Genomic DNA, 7,945 nt, shown 5'->3' on the forward strand with positions numbered 1-7,945 from the left:
TATATATATATATACACACACACACACACACACACATATATATATATATATATATATATATATATATAAATGTGTTGGTAAAACTTTACAATAAGTATTCAGACGGTTCTGGTCTGGTTTGGGTCAGCCAGCAAATCAGATTTAAGAAGACTGCAAAGAACTGTTAGGACAGCAGAAAGGTTCATTGGTGTGCACCTGCCCAGTCTTCAGGACTTGTACAACTCAAAAGTGAAGAAACGGGCAGGAAACATCATCAAAGAAACCTCTCACCCTGGACACAACCTGTTTGCACTTCTCCCCTCAGGCAGACGCTACAGATCTCTGTGCACTAGAACATCTAGGCATAAAAACAGTTTTTTCCACCCAAGCCATCTCCAGCTTAAACAGCTAACACATGAATCATTAACTGTGTTCTGTAATTCATTTCTGTAATTCCTTCTCCATCTTTAATTATTGCCTCTTTCTCAAGTATTATGTAAATACATATGCATATCTCTTTATTTATAGCTGTATATAGAGTAAATAATGCGCAAATCTGTACATACACTGTAAAAATATTCCGTAAAAAAAAATGGCAGAAAATTACCAGGACATTTTCTGTTAAATTTACAGACATTTCCCTCAACATTAAAATGGAAAATTCTGTAGATTTACATTTTCTTCTGTACCATAAACGGACAATCCTTTATGCAGAAATTTCTAAAAAATTATACCATAGGCCTATCTTTAGTAGCAAATAAATCCAGCACAATATATACAAATTGAACATGGTGCTGTATATAGAGTAAATAATGCGCAAATCTGTACATACACTGTAAAAATATTCCGTAAAAAAAAATGGCAGAAAATTACCAGGACATTTTCTGTTAAATTTACAGACATTTCCCTCAACATTAAAATGGAAAATTCTGTAGATTTACATTTTCTTCTGTACCATAAACGGACAAACCGTTATGCAGAAATTTCTACAAAATTATAGCATAGGCCTATCTTTAGTAGCAAATACATCCAGCACAATATACAAATTGAACATGGTTTATTTTTACCTCATGTAAACATTCTTAAAAGTGTGTTCAGTAGCTTTTATTTGCCTTAAACAGGTGAAGACAAAAATATTATGACATCAGTTAATTTAACAATGTGTAAAGCACCACTGAAAATGCTTGTATTGTGGAACACTTTTTAGTTTTAAACAGCAACGGGCAAAAAAAAGAAAACTTGAACAGGTACTTGTACAATATTGGTGTTGCACCAAATAGTGGTCACAAAGATAAACTTCACTGTGAAACAGTCAAGATTCAAAACATTTTCAAATACATGGGAAAAAACTTATACAAAGACAGGGCTGTCATTAATAACAATTGCTATAGACTTGTAGTCAATAGTCAAGTGAAATGTTCCAGTGTTGACACCATTTTCTTATAAGAGAACACAATATTATTTAATAGGACAGTTCACCCAAAAATGTGAATTCTGTCATCAGTTCCAATCAATAAATGCATGTCTTTTTCACTTTGCCACAGCAGACTGTTAAAGTTCTAAGGGGTTTTAATGTTTGAATTAGGGATGTCAATTTTCGATCATTTCCATGATCGATCGTCGTTTAAATTAACGATAAATTAATTGATTAATCGTTAACCTTAATGCTGCAAAATGCGTCTATTGCAGCAGCACGCAGTCACCGGCATGACAGGATGTGCAAAAGGTGAAAAAAAAAAAATGCTTTCTCACCCGATTTAAAGGGGTTTTAGCCTGAATAAAATGCTAGTAGCAGGATTGTAAAATTAATAGATGTGATTATGATCATTTGATAAAATGAGAGCGCGCCGTATGTTTGAGATCATTTTACTTTGTTGACTGTTTCCTATCCTGTCACGGAGACCGCTGAACGCGCCTCTTTAAATGGTTTCGTGGTGTTCGTTGTTGTATTTTAAAACACAATTGCAATGTTTTCAACTGACATTATGGCATTTAAAATAAAATTATTCCAAACGTAACTGTGGCACATGTGGCTGTGCTGCGCAGTCAGTGAACCATTTCCATCGGCGCTGCTGAAGCAAAACACATTGTTGCTCACATGAAAAATATTTATCTGAGTATTATGACCAGTACTTAATTTGATCCAATTGAATAAAATGTCAGATTTTGAATTTTTGCGTTGCGGTAGGCCTATTTGTTTTTAAAAATCCGGCATTTACAGCTGCATTAGATAGTGACAGTGCATGCCTGCGTGGTGCATGCATACGAGGACGAGCGAGAGCGGGTTTGGCTAGATGTATTTGTGGAGGTTATTGCTCACGTCTCATTCAGCACAAATCCAAAGGTTTCCATATTCGCAATGTATTTGAATGTTAAACTACTATTTATAATGTAAACTAGGCTTGTACTTTACACACATTCGCATATAGACGGAAAAGATCATCCTCTTCACATGAGCATAAACATCCTTGGCATGACAGCAGAGTGGACCGGTATACTACGGTCTATTTAAACTGACCAGTGTAACCTTTTATATGTTTGGTTGACTGTATTTTATTTTGATAATGAATAAACTGCAATGTAAGTTTGAATTGCTAGAGTATGTGGGGTGTGTGTGCGCGTGGCGCCGGCGCAATCGAACAGCTGAAACATAAAAAACTAAATTTTTGGAGTAAGATATAATCCGCAAAAGTGTTTACTTTTATTTTTGCACACTCACAATAAAAACAGAAGATTTGTGCTTTTGTAAAATAACGCATTCACATATAGACGGAAAAGATCATCCTCTTCACATGAGCATAAACATCCTTGGCATGACAGCAGAGTGGACCGGTATACTACGGTCTATTTAAACTGACCAGTGTAACCTTTTATATGTTTGGTTGACTGTATTTTATTTTGATAATGAATAAACTGCAATGTAAGTTTGAATTGCTAGAGTATGTGGGGTGTGTGTGCGCGTGGCGCCGGCGCAATCGAACAGCTGAAACATAAAAAACTAAATTTTTGGAGTAAGATATAATCCGCAAAAGTGTTTACTTTTATTTTTGCACACTCACAATAAAAACAGAAGATTTGTGCTTTTGTAAAATAAAGCAAACAAGCAAAATGCGCATTTTCATAATATCCTTTCCGTGAACTTGTTTATGGTGCACCGCACCACACTTCTGTTTTAAATCTGTTAGCTTAATTATTTAAGTCAGATATATTTCGCATATTTTTTTTAATGAAAACAAATTGTAATTTTTATTTTAGGCCAGTAGTCAATAGGGATGTGCATATGACAAAAATATTTATGACTTTTACCTTTTGACCTTTCCCCTCCCCGATGCAGCCCACCCACATTGCGACCACCAGCATCGCGACTACCCTCATCACAACCACCCACGTCGTGTTGACCCCATGACCTGTTAGATGTCCAGATGTGACCTATGACCTCCGAGGGGGAAATATGATGTTTGTTCAGATGTTTGTCCATGACTGAGGATGACAGGAGATAAATTAACATAATAATGTTTTTATAGATTTTAATGGTCCGTTCCCACATCCGGGGGTTTGCCCATCTGGGGTCCGCGTGTCCGGTTGCATTCCAAGGTGTGCTTAGATAAATAGACCCGGGCGCTTCTGTGGAAAATCAGAAAAGAGCTGTGAAACACATAGACATGTCTGGTTTATACTCACCTAAAACTCCTGAGAAGGAATGGGATGAAGAGATGATGGAAAATCTGACTTTGGCTCAGAGAAAGCCGTACAACGGTAATTTGTATTTGACAAAGTTTCTCCACGAAAATACGGATTGTGTGAGAGACGATTTTTTTCTGATCAGCGGACGCATATTTGAGCTACATATTTCACAAATCGTCTCGAACGGTTACGCTCTACACGTCTGATGAGACCAACGAATTTGTACAGGATCAAGATACCTGCCTGATATTTCCTGATAAAGACTGGCAATTATTTTTCAATCGTATCTGGAAAGATCTGAACGATTGTGGAGAAGAATCTTTGTACGTTGTGGAGTGGGACGGGGTGGCCCTGAATATCTGGTACCAAGTGGTCGGTGATCACTCCCAAAAGAACCCGGACGTTCATATTCGCCTGCAAAGACGAGACAAAGCTTAGTGGTCGTTCAGGCGGTGATCTGCATAAGGAATATCATGAAATGTTCACCCTCCAATTTTTGTTCAAGTGGAGTGATCTGCATCTGCTGAGTGCGATTTTTTCGATCGTAAACAAAATGTTAAAGCGGTGTGATATGCGTCACAGATACAACAAAATTAAAACGCAGCTGTTTCACCCCGAGAGTTACCCCGGCAAAAGTTCAGGGGCGTTACCGTCCCCGCCCCTTTACTACAGCCATTATAAAGAACAGTAAGTCCCGTCCCGCATCACATTTCCAACATGTCTCAAGAAGACTCTTTACGAAATTATTACGCTCCTTTCAACCTCGTTGCTCCTAATGATAATGCTATTGATTATATTCCGACAGACGAACACCGCTCACCCGACCTGCGCAAAGAATGCTTGGATACATTCTGCACAGAGCTCGGATATCGTAACCTGAGCTACCTAAAGGACCTGTGCACTACCTCTGCCCGCACAGGGTTCGATACCACAGATGGGTGCTTCAGTGGGATCGGGTTCAAAATCATAAAAGCCACGACTGTGCTGCTGCTGCAGCACATCATAGACAACAAACTGAGGGAGGAGTGCGAGGGATGTGCAATGGACCATCCGAGCCAACTGCAACATTCCTGTCTGTTTGAGCCTGCCGCATGCTATTTCGACTCACGCTTCGATGAACTGTCCCGCAAACTGTTCAAACCCGATCTTCAGAGCATTATCGACTTCAATCTACGCCGCTGCGGTTTAATGACCAACAACAATCTGAGGATTCAAGGAACTACCGGCGCTATCCTGCACGAATTAAGAGACGAACCATTCATCGTCGCAAAACTGCAAGAAATCAGGGAAAAGCTGCTGGACGTGTCCTACAAGAAAGTAATTTACGATGCCATGGATCTCTGCCAAAGCAGCGTGTCTGCCCCCGGACTGTGACCGCGACAACATGGGGTCTGTGTGTAGCATGAAGAATTTTTTCAGAGACATCGTGTTTATCCCCCGTTATAAAGAGCAGATGATCGAAATGATACTCACAGCTATCGAGCACACGTGTGATCCTGAGAAAGATTACGAGGGGCAAACGAGATGTATAAAAAATCTCAAGAAACAAATGGACGTTATGAGAAGAGCTACAGATACATGGGATGTATTGATCGACATGTGCGTTAACAGAGTCGATCCACCCACTGTAATGCTCAGAAAAATTCTAGATGAGATATCCGCTGGGGGCGGATACGGTATCGCTGGGGGCGGATACCGTCTAAAACCATCTTGCCGGAAATAGTGGGGGCCATCTGTGAAAAACATCAAGTCAGTCAGTCCCTTGATTCTCAGCCCTTCCCGCTAATTTGAATAGAGTCCCTAAGCATGAATGCAAAGGCCTTACCTCCAGAAATCCAGAGAGAAGGTGTCCATGGTCTTCCCGAGATACCTCACCTGTCTGTAGAGGATCTGATCAGGAGGCAGTGAGCAGACCCTGAAATGAAAGAGGTAATTGATTACCTGGAGTCAAACAACAAACCTGCAAACCTGAAATTCCACTCACCTGCAGTAACCCTATGGATGAGACAATGGAATAGACTTGAGCTAAAGAATGGATTGTTGTATAGGAAGAGGATGGACCGAGACAAAGCATTGAACCAACTGGCCTTGCCAAAAGACCTTCGAGGAATTGTGCTTACCAGTCTTCATGATGATATGGGTCACCTTGGTCTGGAGAGAACCCTCGATCTTCTCCGTTCCAGATTTTACTGGCCGAAAATAGCTGCGGATGTGGATGAGAAAATCAAAAAGTGCGAGCGCTGTATTTGTAGGAAGACTCACCCCCAGAAAACCGCCCCTTGGTTAACATTCAGACCCAAAGACCTTTAGAACTGGTTTGCATGGATTTTTTTAAAACTGGAACCAGACAGCAGTAACACCAAGGATATTTTGGTCATCACAGACCATTTTACTAAGTATGCTGTGTGAGTACCTACCTGAAATCAAAAAGCGCAAACAGTTGCTAAATGCCTATGGGATAATTTCTTTGTCCATTATGGCTTTCCGGAAAAGCTGCTTAGCGACCAAGGGCCAGACTTTGAATCTTGCACCATCCAAGAATTGTGCAGGATCGCTGGCATCCGCAAAGTGAGGACCACCCCCTACCATCCTAGAGGGAACCCGGTGGAACGATTTAATAGAACCCTTTTGCAGATGCTAGGTACGCTGGAGAACAAGAACAAAGCTCATTGGAAAGATTATGTCAGACCCTTGGTGCATGCGTATAACTGCACCAGGAGGGATGTAACGGGGTACTCACCCTATGAGCTTATGTTTGGCAGGCAGCCTCGACTACCAGTCGATGTCGCTTTCGGACTCTCCTTCAATACCTCATTTCCGTCGCATTCACAATACGTGAAATCCCTAAAGAGTCGACTAGAGGAAAGCTACAGAGTTGCTACTCATAATGCATCAAAAGTAGCTGATCAGAATAAAAGACGGTTCGACAGGAATGTAAATGCCTCTGCACTTGAACCGGGTGATCGGGTCCTGGTGCGAAATGTCAAATTGCGTCAAAGTGGGAATCTGAGATTTATGTGGTACTCAGTAAAGCAGGTGACATGCCAGTATATATAGTCTGTCCCGGAGGGAAAGATGGACCAGTCCACACCCTACACCGTGACTTGCTGCTGCCTTGTGGGTTTCTACCCGTGAGTGAAATTGAAGAGTCACATCCTCAGAAGGTGCGTCGTAAGCCAAGAACCAGATCCCACTCTGCAAATGAAGCAGCCCAGCAGGAGCCTCTGATGAGCAGTCAGTCAGAATCAGAGGATGACCAAAATAGACTTTTATTATCAGAGAGATAATGCAGTCTAGAGATGAACTGCAGAAAATCTATCGAGTCTGTGTCTGTACTTTCTTTTATACAGTGCTTTCTGTAGGTGTAACAGAAATGCTGGAGTTTGGTTAGAATCCATGAGCGGAAGTTTATTAAAGGTCAAGGCTTTAAACAGATGTCGATAATCAGGCAGAGGGTCAAAGTCAGAGAAGCAGGCAGATCGTTCGTCAACCAGTGGTGGTGGTGGTTCTGGGGCTTCATGGCCAGGGTCAGCTCCCGAGTGGACGGGTTTGAGGAGGGACACATGGAAAGAGGGAGAGATACGATAGTTAGCAGGAAGCTCCAATTGGTATGTTACATCATTGATCTGTCTTAGTATCTTGAAAGGGCCAACATACCTGGGACTGAGCTTCCTGCTTGGTAGCCGCAACTTGATGTCCTTCGTGGAGAGCCAGACCCGTTGTCCTAGTTGGTAGGGAGGGTGTGGGCGACATCGTCTATTGTCTTGGAATTCTTGTGTTCTCACAGCTCGCTGGAGATGGACATGAGCACTCTCCCACACCCTCTCACTATGTTGAATCCAGTCGTCCACTGCAGGAACCGAGGAGGGTTCGCCAGACCACGGGAACAGAGGCGGTTGGAATCCTAGGACGCAGATACTGGAGCTGACCCCCTCTTCGTCTCGAGTCCAGTAATACATTCACCCTATATGCCGGAGTTCCAAAGTCCAGTTGTGGTGGTGGTTCTGGGGCTTCATGGCCAGGGTCAGCTCCCGAGTGGACGGGTTTGAGGAGGGACACATGGAAAGAGGGAGAGATACGATAGTTAGCAGGAAGCTCCAATCGGTATGTTACATCATTGATCTGTCTTAGTATCTTGAAAGGGCCAACATACCTGGGACTGAGCTTCCTGCTTGGTAGCCGCAACTTGAGGTCCTTCGTGGAGAGCCAGACCCGTTGTCCTGGTTGATAGGGAGGGTGTGGGCGACGTCGTCTATTAGCTTGGAATTCTTGTGTTCTCACA

The 7,945-nt window shown here is 42.1% G+C and overlaps 1 long non-coding RNA gene across 1 annotated transcript; it reads left to right on the forward strand.

Moving 5' to 3' along the window:
- The first annotated feature begins 1,242 nt into the window (after window positions 1-1,242).
- On the forward strand, window positions 1,243-1,778 carry LOC107691800 (uncharacterized). Its single transcript, XR_001634575.1, has 2 exons — window positions 1,243-1,290; window positions 1,706-1,778. It is a non-coding gene; the product is annotated as an uncharacterized LOC107691800 (long non-coding RNA).
- Window positions 1,779-7,945: the final 6,167 nt, after the last annotated feature.

Source organism: Sinocyclocheilus anshuiensis, unplaced genomic scaffold, assembly GCF_001515605.1.
Source record: "Sinocyclocheilus anshuiensis isolate Anshui unplaced genomic scaffold, SAMN03320099.WGS_v1.1 scaffold1026, whole genome shotgun sequence".
Classification (NCBI taxonomy): Eukaryota; Metazoa; Chordata; class Actinopteri; order Cypriniformes; family Cyprinidae; genus Sinocyclocheilus; species Sinocyclocheilus anshuiensis.